This window comes from Ochotona princeps, chromosome 5 (genome assembly GCF_030435755.1).
Source record: "Ochotona princeps isolate mOchPri1 chromosome 5, mOchPri1.hap1, whole genome shotgun sequence".
Taxonomy (NCBI): Eukaryota; Metazoa; Chordata; class Mammalia; order Lagomorpha; family Ochotonidae; genus Ochotona; species Ochotona princeps.
This window is the reverse complement of record NC_080836.1, coordinates 3,373,023-3,387,374: the sequence shown is the minus strand read 5'-3', so window position 1 is coordinate 3,387,374 and position 14,352 is coordinate 3,373,023. Positions and strand designations below refer to the sequence as shown.

The 14,352-nt window shown below is 44.2% G+C and overlaps 1 protein-coding gene across 1 annotated transcript in view; it reads right to left on the bottom strand.

Annotated features, from left to right (window-relative positions):
• Positions 1 to 14,352, bottom strand: part of LOC101521841 (contactin-associated protein-like 5) — a 415,974-nt gene that overhangs the window by 202,356 nt on the left and 199,266 nt on the right. The gene's annotated exons all lie outside the window — the stretch shown is intronic.

The window sequence follows — 14,352 nt, the reverse complement described above, 5'->3', positions numbered from 1 at the left end:
AAAAAGAAAGAAAATTAATAGCCCACTAGTGATATGCTTGCTTTAAACTCAAGAAGGAAAAATCATATACATGTAAAATAAGTGTATATTTGACATTCAAGGACATGTTATGTAACCATACTTACTAAAAAGCATGTCCTATATTAAGGATTCAATCGATGCATATATGCAGAAAAGAAGGCAAAAAGGAAAACGAAACAAAACTCAAAATGAATACCAATGGCTTGGTGCAGTTCTTGATGGAGGAACCACGATGAGCCGGGGAGAAAGCGGGTCCATTAACTATGTGAGAGCCCAGTGATGTCTTCTACTAGGCATATTTTTAAAATGCTCAGGAATTTGCCACAAATTGGATGAGAACTGCAGAAAACAGGAGGCCCATGTGGGGGGTTCAAATGTCAAGAGTGTAAAACAGGCCTGGCAGGGGGCAGGTAGGAAGTGGCTCTAATCACCCAGGGGCTGCCCATGGTGGACAGCTTACAGTCATTTCCTTAAACAAATAAGTCTGAGGAATGTTTTTATCCAAATGAATCCCACTAGCATCTCTAGGGATGACACTTTAACTATCTGCAGCTATTTGCATTTAAAAAAAAAATCTGTGTGTTTCTAATGCACGGTTAGGAATTAAAAACAAATACAAAAACAGATGCTGTGGGCATGCTGCCTTGGCCCAATGAACTATTCAGCCTCCCCACCTATCTTTAAGCACCAGTATCCAGTACAAGTAACAGTTTGTGTCCTGGCTGCTCTACTTCCCATCCAGCTCCCTGCTTGTGGCATGAGAAAGCTGTGGGGGATGGCCAAGTCCTTGGGATCCTGCACCCACGTGAGACACCTGAGGGGTCCTCTGGCTCCTAGCTTTGGATTGGCTCAATGCTGCAGCCATTTGGAGAATATAACAGTGCATGGGAGGTCCTTCTCTCTGTCTTTTATCTCTGTAAATCTCCCTGTCTAAATATGTACTATCTTTATATACCATTCATTATATATTTAAATAAATATATAATCACTATATGTAAAATCAGTAAAAATAAGGTGTCTTTCTTACGACGTGGGAGTTAATGAGGGTTCTTTGACATTGAACGGCCTGGCTTGATGTGCATGTGAATAATTCTGGGCCCACAGAGCAGGGGATAGGATCTTGGAAGGGTCCAGGCTAGGGACAGAGATCTTGGGGACCTTTGCTACAAAAGCTCCCAGAGGCAGGATGAGAGAGGCTCAGCCAAAGCAGCAGCAGAAATGGGCAGTGTGAGGGAGAGATGGAGAGGTACTTGCGGAGGTAAAACAGACCAGCTGTGTGAGCGAATGGAGGAGAGTCCAGAAGCAACCAGCTGGGAGGAAGGTGTTAAGACGCAGAGCCCTTTCTGAGGCCTCTCGCAGGAGTAAAGGCAGAGCTCGTGCCCATGACCGTCTGAACAGCTGGAGAATCTGCCCAGTAAATGTAACAGCAGGCCCGGGCCCAGCTGCTCTGCCCCCAGCATGGCTGTACCCTATCTGCTCAGAGCATCACAGAAGTGGGAGCAGCCTTAGGGTCAGACTCCATTGCAGCCCTGAACATCTGCTAAGCCACAGGTCAGCACACAGAAGTTAGCCCCACCATCTCCTGTGGGCAGCAGTCTGCAGGCAAGGCGGCATGCAGGTCCTGGCTGTGGGAACACCACTGATGAGCAAGATTCTGCTGCATCCTGGTGGGGGCCATGTAACTACCTGCAGGGACACTGCCAGCTGTAGCCAGTTAAAGGGGAGTGCCAGGAAAGCTTCAGACTCTTTAGACTGGAAGAGAGTCAATAACTCAATAAACTAGGACCAATTAGTCCCCAAGGACCCAAGCCCTGCTAGGTGCCAGAGTACAGCAAGGAAGATCACACAGCACAGGGGTGTGCACTAATCAGAAGTCTCTGAATCAGGGATTTTGTGAGGGAAACTGGCCCAGGAGAAGAGGTGACAGCACCAATGGATGAGTCTCAGAATTACGACACATCTCTCTCAATTGCCGTCATAGTGTGTACCACTGGTTGGTTGTCTTCCCTTTCTTTCTAGCTTTCGGATCTTTTCGTTTTCATTTGGCCCTTGGTTCACCAGAGTAGACTGAATGCAAACCTTTGGTCTTTGGAGAAGAAACTGCAGGACATACTTCTGGATGCAGGAACCCCAAGGGGAGTAATGACAGCACAGGTCCTTTGGCTCCACATCACACACTCTAACTCGGATTTCCAGGGCTGGTCTCAGTCCTTAAAAGGTGCCAAGGTTCTTAAGAGTTTGAGCTGTGCAGCCAGAGTTCAGAACCACTTGATTTTAAAAAAAGAGAGAGAGAGCGGCAAGAGGCACTGGCTGCTCTTTTTTTGTTTGGGTTGTTTTGTTTCATTTTGTTTTTACAAATGGGCCATTCTCTTCCACTTGCCTGCATTAGTGCATCCAGGACAACACCCCTGGAGAACCTCCTCAGTGCTGCAAGGAGCAAGGCTCCAGGGTGTGATACTGGGGGTTCAAAAGTCACGCAGCACCAAACCTAACGACTGCTTTCTGCCAAGCCTCCCCCAGGCAGAGAGCTGGCAGAGAACAGAATTCTATTTTTTTTTAGCATGGAGAACAAGAAAGGGAAACCTTCCAGATGAGGAACACCTTGAAGGGGATACGCAGCAGGGGGTAAAAATTAGGCGGCTGGCTGTCCTCTGGGACAGCATTCATTGTGTGGTTTAAGGGCTCAGGCTGAAAAGAAGGGTCTGCTTCTGAGAAGACACTTCAACGAAGATAAACATGAAATTTCTGAACTCAGGGAGGCAAAGAACAAAATCCCGTTATATCTGCTCAGCCTCAGAACAGCAGATTCTAAACTCTGGTTCTCGGCGTCCTGGGTCTTCGAACCGAAGGCTTTGGAAGGTCCCTCAGAGCAAGGCCTCTGGCTCTCTCCTACCTGCTGTTCGACATTGGGGCAGCTCAGACACACTTGAGAGACTCTTAGTCCAGGCAAAGTTTAGTAGAGAAGAGGCTGACGGGCCACTTCCACCCGGCGTGATGACAGAAGGAACCAAACAGACACCCAGCAAACATGGCGCCGAGGTTTTATGTCCCGCACATGAGGGGCAGGAAAGTGGGTGGAAGAGAGCTTCTTGCTCTGCGCATGCTCTGGGGATGGTCTGCGCATGCTCCACGGGTGTGCTAGGCACCTGTCTATGACGTGTGGCTTCAACGGTTCAGGGTCCAGGTTGTAACCATTGGTTACTGTAAACAGTGCCCGTGGGGTGAGCCAGGAGTGACCATTACAGCGCCCATTGCCACTCCACCTCAGGCCATCATTTTATGCGGCACAGTCTCACACCTTCCTGATTCGTGGCCTCCGTTCTACCATGAGTGAATCAGAGAAACCAGCCGTCTTCTCCAAGGTGAGCCACGGAACATACAACTGCCTTCCTGGGCAGCCTTCTACAAAGCTTACAGGGATCACTTCCTCTCTTGACCTTCTCCCTTAAAGTTACAGAGTGATTAGGCGACCTGGGCAGGGGTATGGAACACTGCACAGAGACCAAGAAGAATACAGACTCCCTCCGAGTCTACCGATATTAGATGGCAACCTCTGTCCCATCATGTGTCCATGCGCTGTATACACAGCGTACGGTGAGGTATTGCCCACACAGCGTACGGTGAGGTACTGCCCACACAGCGTACGGTGAGGTACTGCCCAGCCAGGGCATAGTTCCCGAGATTCTTTCTCCAACCCTGGAAATAACGAGTTACATGGTTCCGTGATGTGTGATTCACACAATACTCCTTTGTTTAGGGTCCTAGGGCCCTGCCACTTGTAATTTCTAGGCGGTTAGACAAGATTCTTAACCTTAATAAACCTGCTTACTCATCTGTGCAAAAGAAATATAACTGACTGGCTTGACCACGTCTGGGTTTTACCTTCCTTCGAAAACCCAATTCAGCTGTTTTCCCATGTCTTTGCCATACCTGCCCTTAATAGTTCAACGGTGGTGTTGATTCTTGTGTGACTAAAGCACATATTATGTAAATGATTGGATAAGGTAGTCTTAAAATGTCAATCACATTGCAAAAGAACATACTACGTTACAGAAACCATTATGCTACCATGTGGAACCTGAATTATTTTTTTTCTTGTATACTTGTTAAACAGTCATCAAAGTCTGTTAACCATTCTCCACCAGAAGGTGGATTGAATTCCTATATTCCTTCAAACATTCTGCATTTTATTCTACTTCTTATCCGTGTAGTTGGGAATATCTACACTGGCCTCTCTCCCTTTCAAACCTTCTGACTTTTGCTGCCACAGCAATCCTGGCTACATTAAAGTGTCTTAAAGAGCAATTATTTTTTCTATCAACCTTATAGAAAACACCACACCAGTGATGGTGTGTAGAGAACAGAACTAATACTGCTTAGCATGGAGATTCTTTCTTCTTTCAATGAATCCCTAATCTGTGCTCTCCAACTCATGCTCCTGTACAGATTTCCCACTCCAGCTGCACTAGCCTATCCATTTGTCTCTGAGGAAGCACAGGAACTCAGGGATTTCCCACTCCCAGCCTCTGTTGCCAGCTTAGTCAGCTGTGAGTCGCTTAGAACACCTGAAAGAAACTGCTTAGGAAGCAGGACTATTTCTGCCTGAGATCAAGGAGCCCCAATGTTCAGGGGCTCTGATGAGGTAGGAGCTGGGAATGGCAACATGTGGGCAGAGGAAACACTGCATGGCAAACTAGGAAACAGAGGCAGTGACACCACTTTCAGTCACTGTGAGTTCCCTTCCTGCAAAGCTACCCAACCAATCCCATCACGTTCCCAGTCTCTCGCTTCAAAGACTGTAACTGGATTGAGTTATGCCACTAAGCGTTTAACATATGATTTGGGGGATCAATTATTAAATACATGAACATTTTAATTCTCCAAATAATAGTCTGTTTCCCTATAGCCTGTTCTTCCAGTTCCCCCACTAACCAAATCCACCTCCCAGTGCTCCAGTACTAATATGTGTCCTAACATATTCTCCCCTAAATTGTCTGGGCAAAGAATGAGTGATCTCTTTCTAACACCACTACTAGCACAGCGCAGGGCATATTGAAGTTCTAAATGAAGGAATGAACAAGTGAATGAGTTGATAATTAGGAAAGGAATGTAGCAGAATGTTCTAAGTTAGACTAGAGCCTAGCATTTTCTCTAAATTCCTGTAACAAGCTCTGAACTGTTCCCTAAGGTTGTATTATGTACTGTCATGTAGTATCAATTAATAATTTATCTAATCCCACTTTCCACTTTGCAAGTTGCTGGGGTGTAGTCTCAGTCAGGGCTTCTTGTCTCCATTTGCTTTAACAGGCAGCACCTTTTCCTTTCCAAATGTTCCCTGTCTGACTATCAGATCAGCCGTTTCCTCTACTGAGTGTGAGCTCAGGGCCCTCTCATGTGCCTTTGCCACAAATCACAAGCTGAACCTGTCCTACTTGCTAATTCCAGTTACAACTTCAAGGCAATCTGGACCTGAGAATACTTAGCATATGAACAGAACAACATCTGGGATTGCCATCCATGAGACAATAATTGGTGCTTGTGTGGTTGGGTTGAAGTAAAAGTCTCCCTGATACAGGTGTGAAGGTGAGCTCAGTAATCTGTGTGCTGAGCACCGAGCTCAGAGCTTCAGACGTGTGTGTTCTGATTCCCTTCAAGACGCACACTTGACTTGCAGGTCTCTGATGAAAATGCTGCCTCTCTTCCCCAACCCTGCTGGGTGGGCCTCTCTGACACAGGTGTCTGTAGCTCCCACGGAGTTTTCCACCTCTGAGTTTGTTGTTTTTCTGTTTGTTTTTGCTGTTGTTGTTTTCTCTCCTTTCTCCTCGCTTCCTGGAGTATCTTCTTCCATTGTCTGTGCTTAAAGTTTTCTGGTCCTCAAAGCCAAGCTGGGTAGTTTACATCCCTAGGAACCCTCCCTTTTCTCATTGAGCCTATTGCCTCTTCTTCAAGATTTCCCAACTCACAAGCCATGTTCTCCTGCCATAAATGCTCTCTCCTGGCCCTCCCAGCAGGGCCTCTGCATTCCTGGGGATAGTGCCTCCAGCCCAAGATTGGAACATGACATTGGTCTATGAACATTGTGCATAAACGTCCTGAACTAAACTGACAGAACGTGAATTACATGACAGAACTGCAGTGTAGACACCGAACGAGCAAGGAAGCAATGCCAGGCACAACTGGCAGGTTATTCTGTAATGGTAATAAAAATAAAAACTAGCTCCTTCAGTTCATGTTTTTGAGTAAAGAGTGGGGAAAGTGGAGTGAGTTAAGAAATAAGATTATTTCCATTATCATTCTCTAGATTCCCAAAACATCATTTTGGTAAACATCTTATTTTTTTTGATACTGTAAAGCTTGGGTAATTTCATTTCTCAGTTTCTTATAAAGTAGAAGACCTCTTCACAGGTGTCATCTTCTGAAACTCAAACTGCTTAGTCTGTGAGTCACAGCCCCTTGACTATTGTGACCAGTAATGGGAGTTTCTCACCAGTATTGTGTTAGCTAGAGCACAAAGGACGCAATGATGACTTCACCGAAGCAGAGGATGACGTTGACAGACTCATCATGTTTACTGGACCTGCTGCCAGCTTGTTTACAGATAGCTGCTAGCTGCTTCACAGACAAGAAAGTGTTTGGGGGACAGCCCAGTTAGCTGCAGGGCTGTAGCTGTCCACCTCTGACTGCCAGAATTACCGATGGTGAGCACTTAGCTCTCTGGGACCTGTCCACCTCTGGAAACCTCACTGACTTTTCAGGCATCAGTGCTTGCCATCGGAAGAGCTCATCCGTGTGTTTGGCACATTCTGCAGCACACGATGCATCTGTCATAAAATCGACACTTGTTAAAAAGGCACTTCTAATTTTGCTTAATTGTCAAAATTACAGTCTTGAGAGAGAGAGAGATTTGGACGTGAGCTGCACTGCTTCATTCATTCAGTCCATCACTAACGCAAGCAGAAAAATAGAGTTGTCCCTACCCACTTTAGAGACAATTACAGGATACTTAAGAACTCCCACGGCTGAAATTTTGTGGGTGCTCAAGTTCCTTACGTAAAGCAATACAGTAGTTGGTAAAAGTCTGGATTAGTTATAATGCCTAACACAATGTACATTCTGTATAAATGGTCATTCTGCCTTTTTAGAAAAACAACATGTAAATAAGCCTATACCTTTTCAATACAGATGAAATTTAAACAACCGGTTGATCCAGATGGAGATTCATAGATGGGGAACCTGTGGATTCAAAGGATTGATTGTAGTCACTGAGGGCCTGTGGAAAGCAGGTGTCATACTGAGCCTTGAATACATGCACAGGTACAGCAGGTAATCAGGTTTTGTTGGAGTAGTTCCTTACCATGTGGTAGAGAGAAAGGCACAAGGCAGTCAGTGACACAGGAAGATGGCCAATAGACATAGCTGTCAGATGAATGCCCTCTGAATTCATGGGCTGAGGTCCTAACATCCATTATCTAAAAGTATGGTCGTATTACAGAGAAGAAGGTATCTAGGTTAAAAAGACACACTCCTCATAGGAAAAGAGGATATTAAGACAGGGACATAATGAAAGGGAAGAAGAGAGGGCATCCAGAGAAGACAGCCAGCCGTAAGGCAGATAGGTGTCAGAAAACAATAACACTGCCAACATTTTCACATTAGACTTCAATCCTCCAGAACCTTGAGAAAGTAATTTTGTTATTACAGGCAGTTTACCTGCAGTATTTTGTTTAGAAATCCCTAACAGCCTGACACATGAAAAGGAACTTCAAGAAGTACTTAGAATTACATCAAAACACCGAGCTTTGTGATTTGTTGCAAAGATACTCTAAAATCCATGGAGAAGAGCATTCATCAAGTTTCATTGGAGATGTGTATTGTGGGAAAACACTGCATAGATTCCAAAAGTTTTATGCCCCTGTGTGAATTTATCTTCTAATTTCATTTCCCATGAAATTTTGGGAATGCTCTCATATGATGGTTTTCATGGTGCTGTAAAGGGGAAATAAAAGACTGAAAATTAGGGAAATGACCTGCTTTGGGAATTTTGATCACCCGGTGCAAAATAACAAAATCTGTTTCTAACAAGACTGCTGCCGCAAGATTAATTATCTTCTTATCACATTTACAACTAACAAAAATATTAAAGATAGTCACAGCAGTTTGCCAAGTGTAGAAAACTAATGGGTGACATAATGGCTAACTTAATAGGTGTTTTTTGAATTCCTTCTCCACATTTAACATTAAAAAATTATGCAAATGCTGACAAATTACAAGGTAGTTGAAGGTGTGAGATTAATCACGTGACTTGCTTCTTGAAATAAAGTGGATGGATTGAAATGGCCATTAGCCTCAATAGCAAAGCCGCAGCCTAGGCAGCTGATGAATTCCTGGCTCATCTTTGTCTTTGTTCAAGGCTGCTGTTCTGTCCCAGGTAATGAGATTTTAGCCTCTCTGTCTTCAACTTGTAAGAAAATAGATGTGCAGGCCCAGGGTGATAGCCTACTAGCTAACGTCTTCGCCTTGCATGCGTCGGGATCCCATATGGGCATTGATTTGTGTCCCAGCTGCTCTACCTCCTGTCTAGCTTCCTGCTTGTGGCCTAGGGTTCCTGCACCTGTGTGTGAGATCCAGAGGAGGCTCCTGACTCCTGGCTTCAGATTGGTTCAGCTCCAGTCATTGCACCACTAGGAGAGTGAAAAAGCGGATTGAGGACCCTTCTGTCTGTCTCATTCTCTCTCTAATTCTGACTTTGAGATGAAACAAATATTTAAAAATAATAATAAATTAATTAAGCATGCCCAGATGTCAGGTTGAGATCTCTTAGCTTTGAGTCTTTCTTCTCTTTTCAACATCAAACCCTTGTGTTGATCCAGTGTTTTGAAAGTATGGCTTCCTCCTTTTTAAGTCCCCATCATGGTTTGCTGACGCTAGTGACACCAAGGCAGTATGATGTATGTAACTGGGAAACTCGGGATAGAAAATCTTCTAATTAAGAATATGTTTTCTCTGTGCCATGTAGCTTGCCTAGTTGCTCACTTACTTTATGCAGGGACATAAACCTATACAAACCTTCATCTTTGTGAAACTTGGTCCCATATTCCAACGTCGTTATTATATCTCTTCATTGTCTCCTCTACATATAAGGCAATATTAATAAGTATAACTCTCTATACACACACATTCTGATAACTGCAGATCCTTATAATTCCGCAACCAAGGATGAAGTACACACACACACACAGTTCCTGGAGAATTAACATTCATATATGTAAAATACACATGATTTTCAGAACAATTTGCAATAAGATAAATTCCATTTTTAGCAAGCCTTTTGAAGTTTTCGTGTATCCTAGTGTGATTTTAAGATTTTGAAATATAAAGCCTTTTCTCACATGTACAATTGACTCATAATTCACTACTGTGAGCTTTAACAGAGCAAGATTATTCATTTTATTCCTCTGCGTGGAGCACACCCATGCTGCAAAAGGTGTTAGTCCACTCCTAGCATTTCTCTTGAGTGGGAGTTGCCGTTCCAGCAGAAACATGCAAGTTAGGCTGAAGTCCTATACCTCTTTATCCCAATTCTTAGTGCCTTTTCTTCTCCCATCTGAAAATAAAAGCAGTATTTGAAGTGTCAGATCAATTTCAAAACAATTATTGTGGTGTTACTTTTTTCCTAGATTATTTAACATTTCACATGTCATTCATGACATTATGACCCAGATACTCCTAAGAAGGGTATTTTCCTTTACATTTGTGAAGTGTTTTGTTTTCTGTTTTAGTTATTGCTATTGGAATAGAAAATGTCCATCATTATTATTGTAATATCTTTATGATTTATTAAAGTGGAAGTCAGCTTTCTCTGGTAGAACAGAACATGGCGTCTGTTAGCCAATGGACATCTCTAGAGTTGAGTGATCTTCGTGAACACATGGCTGTTGTGAGAGGAATTCTCATAGCACATGGTCCTCAATGAGAAAAAGTCATAGACCAAGAGGCTAAGATAAAAGAAAGTGAAATCTCCCAATATTTCTTTTTATTTAAGCTTTACCAAAGCTGATCCCTGAAAGCAAATCTCTTGGTGTTCCCAGTTCCATGGCCTGGCCCATGTTTCTACAAGATGAGAGGAGCACCAGGTGTAAGTAGAATGCAGATAGCAATGCAAAGTAGAGATAGATCCTGGGCAAAAGAGAGAGTCCTACTGAGACAGACCTACTGGCAGTTAGCAGTCCTAATCTGATAATAATCCTATTGAGGAATCTGCAGTGGTTGCCAGAAAAAAAAATCTGGAAAGAGTATGTGATAGACAATCAGTAAATAATTTTGGATGGAGTTTATGTCAATAGACATGCATCATATACAATACAGAATGTTACGAGAACATATTCTAGAAAGACAGTTTTTGTTGAGGTAGACCAAATGCCTAGAATGGAAATGAACTCTTCACTGTGCGTAAGACACATCTAACCCAATGCTGTTGTCTCAACATGATGCAGTTCCCCAGCTCATGCAGACATTTAGTTCCCAAAGTCACAAGTTAATGGTGCTGAGAAGGTGGAAACACAACATCATGGTGTGCTGGGGCAAGGGAAGCAGTTTGGTAAGGTTGTCAGTGTGTATCCCCACGATTAGATTATGGAGGTTCTATGGGGCGAGATCACACAGACACAGATGACAGTTTGTACCCAGGAGCTTGGCTGCCTGGATTTCCAGGTGGTTCTTCTCTGTAGGGACTTCCCCATCCACTGTGTTCATCAGACACGTGGTGACAGGACTGCACGGTCTTGGCCCTGAGCCTCTGAATTCATAAACTGTAATAACATCCTTCGTGAGTGGCTGTGTTGACACTTAGTCACAGGGATGATGAACTATTGCACTCCAGAATAAGGTTACTGAGAAATATGCTTTGGAAAGCCTGATTTTAGATACTGAGTAGCCAATTTCTCTTGATAACCTACTGTACTTTTGACCATAGGCCTTCTTTCTCAAGCAGGATCTCTTTGTATTTGAGTTATTAATACAACTGACTGCATACAGCAGGATCAATGCAAAGGCCATGAACTTGGGCATTCAAATGAGCAGCCAGAGGATGAACATCCCATGGTTCAAAAATACACTTTCATTCTTTCTGTTCGAGAAACCTCATCCCTAGAATGACTAAATTCACATGCTTTCCATTTTAAAGCTGTTTACATCCCTCCCAGATCTCCCTCCCCTCTTATTAAAAGTAAACCTTGCACAGGGTATGCAGCTCTGGAAGCACAGAGGAGGTTCCAGGCATCCCTGTGTTGTCCTTTCCGTGGGACCTGACTTGAGATTCGGATCCAAGCTGTCAGGAACAACTGAACTGGTCTCATGTATGTGTCTTTGAGTGTGTGGATTGCCTGACCCATGAATCAAATGTGAAGCCAGGTTGTTTTATGTAATGTATAAATGTCAAGGAAAGCCCTAGTGATTCTTGAAATTTTTTGAAGAAAATGTCATTATTTTTTTCACTGTTAATGTGGGGAGTATCTTTTATTAAATCAATATAATTCCAAGTGCATTGAAAATATGTTTGCTCAGAAATGTGAGCGAGAGGGGAGGCCCCTGCGTTGGGCCTGCCCAGGGAACTCTCCTGGCCCATTAAATGGGCATCTGGGGTGCCAGTGGCACTCAGTGAAGCCCAGGGACCACCTGGCAGCATGTTCTGGAGACTTGGGGATGTGGGTTTACAAATGGTATAGCGGATGCTAAAAGTGGAGGCAGGAGCAGACCTGAGGGCTTATATCTAGGTGAGAAATTACTCCTGAGGTACTTCCATAAACAAGGCCACTGTACATGCAAATACGCAAGGGTGCTATGCCCGAGCAGTTTGGTGGGGGTGGGGTGGGATGACCTTTAAGGGTCAAACCTAAGTATCAGCACATGTGGAAGATCTGAGCTGGGACAGTTAGCATTAACCATCACAAAATATCATTCATTGGCACACACTAAAGAGGGCTAGGGGCCTACCTGGCAGGGATAGATCACAGAGTCAGAACAGAATGGGTGATGTTTGTCTAACTTATTTTCACAAACTAACCATCACACAAGAGAATCAGGTCTGGGCAAAATCTGTGGGTGCTGGACGGGCTCACCCCTGTGGAACTGCCATCTCCACTGGCACATGCAAGACCTGTGGCTGGACACAGGCCTGGTGAGAGCGAAAGGGATGCCCTGGTTGGGCTGGGGTTCCTACTGGTGAGTGTAAGAACCAGAATGGAGGCAGTGAGCTGGAATGGACATGGGTGCAGTCTTCCTCAGCATGAGTGTGAACTGAGTCTGGGAAGCATCAGAGTGGGTCAGACACCAACACCCACTGTGCTCCTGAGAGTCATTGTGGGTGTAGAATGTGCTTAGCTAAGTCTTGACTCCCGCTAACCACACTAAAGCCATGTCTGGGCATAGAACAGGTGTGGCTGGGCTATAACACCCAACAATAAGAACCAGAATGGGTGTGGGCTGATAGGGCAAGGACACTCTTCTTGGCTGGACAGGAATTGGACAAAGTCATCCTGGGCCAAGAACCACTGGTATGTGTGGCTTCTTCCACTGGGAGAAGACCTGATAGAGAAACTTGTGGAACTCCTTTGTCAAGATGCAGTCCTTTTAGGTGAGGTTATAGTACCCTGCAGCATACATGTGAGTCAGTCTAGGCTGGACCAGTTCATAATATCTACTGGCAGATCTGAGAACCAGATGGGGTGCAAGAGGGGCTGGATGGGTCCAGGTTTCCTGAACTGGGTTCTTTGGCCCACCTGCATGGTGGGCACTGGGTCTGTGGGCACCTGTGGCAGGGCCCAGGGCACCTGGCTCAGGCCTTTGGGTCTGCCTGCTAGAACAGGTCCTCCTCAGTGGAAAAGACAGAGCAGTGGACAGCTGCCCTGATGTACACGGACGATATGGCAGCCCACTGGGTCTTGCAGAGAACATCTAGTACCATAGCAGAGGAAGGAGGATGGAACTAACTGGATAACTACCGCAGCCAAACAATGGCCTCAAATATCTGGGTGAATGGAGACTCAGAGATCAAGTATGTCAGCCAATGGGTACTGGAAGGGGTTCCTCATCCTTGGACCAGCAAGATCAACAACATTTTAAACTGTCAAAATCACCTGGGCAGAACCCTTGGAGCATGAACCATATGGAGACCTCGGATTGATATTGGGTAACCACTCCTCATCTCTGGGTACCAGGGATGTTGGGAGGCTGGGAATGACTTCTTCAATATCTGCCCCCTTCCCTCCAGATACAGGAAGAAGAAATAGAAAATTTAGATACAATGATCACACCCACTACTCCTTAACTCTCAGTCATCTCCACCCTGATCAAGTATGTAAATATCATCAGAAGTTTAACAAAAAATAAAGTAAAAAAAAAAAACAGAGAATTTCTTGTGATACAAATACTGGCAGCCACTACTGGAGCATGCGTTCTGGTTCTGGTCCAGATCCCTAATAATAGCCCTGGGAAAGCAGCAGATATTGACCCAAGTACTTAGGCTCCTGCCATTCTCTTGGGAGACTCAGATGAAGTTCCTCACTCCTGCGCCCAACATGGCTATGGCCTGATTATCGACCGTATGGGGACCGAATCAGTGGGAGGAAGCTCTCTCAATTACTTTCTCTCCCTCTTTCTCTCTCTCTGCCAATCATCTGCCAAAAATAGAAACAGATTTCATTTGCTTTTTTTGTTTGTTTTCTTCTACTCTCCCAGGTAAGTAAAACCCTTGTCAGCTTGTGTGAATCAATGAGAAATTAAATATCTCCCCAAATGCAGGAAATTCCACTGGAAGAGAAAATTATACAAGAGGCTTTTGAGACAGATTTCAGAATCTCAAGGCAAAGAATTTTAAAACTTCCCGTTACCTGCTTCAGCTTTTGATGGACAGGTCTGAAATAACTGATAATTTCTTTCCCCTTCAGTGGCTCGGAAATGTCGCAACACGTACCACCTTATCACTCAGTGATTAATGTATATTAATGGAATTCTATGTGCTTAATAATACAGGCAGCACCTGGAGTCTCTGCAGCAAAGAACCACCAGGCTCTGTGCTATATTAAAACTGCATTTTTGCCCTGGGGCCTGCATTCTCTGAGCTCAAACATCTTGCTAATTAGAGAGAAATAGCCCTGTGCCAGCTCACATTTTTCTTCTTTAAATAAGGAGGGTGGAGGCTTAACTTTTATAACTCTGAACATGAAAAATGTTATAATTCTAAGTGATTCACTCACCACCATTACTGGAAATCTAATACATTTTATAAAATTCTCCCCAGTGCACAAATTCATTTGCAGCTTTTATGACTTCTTA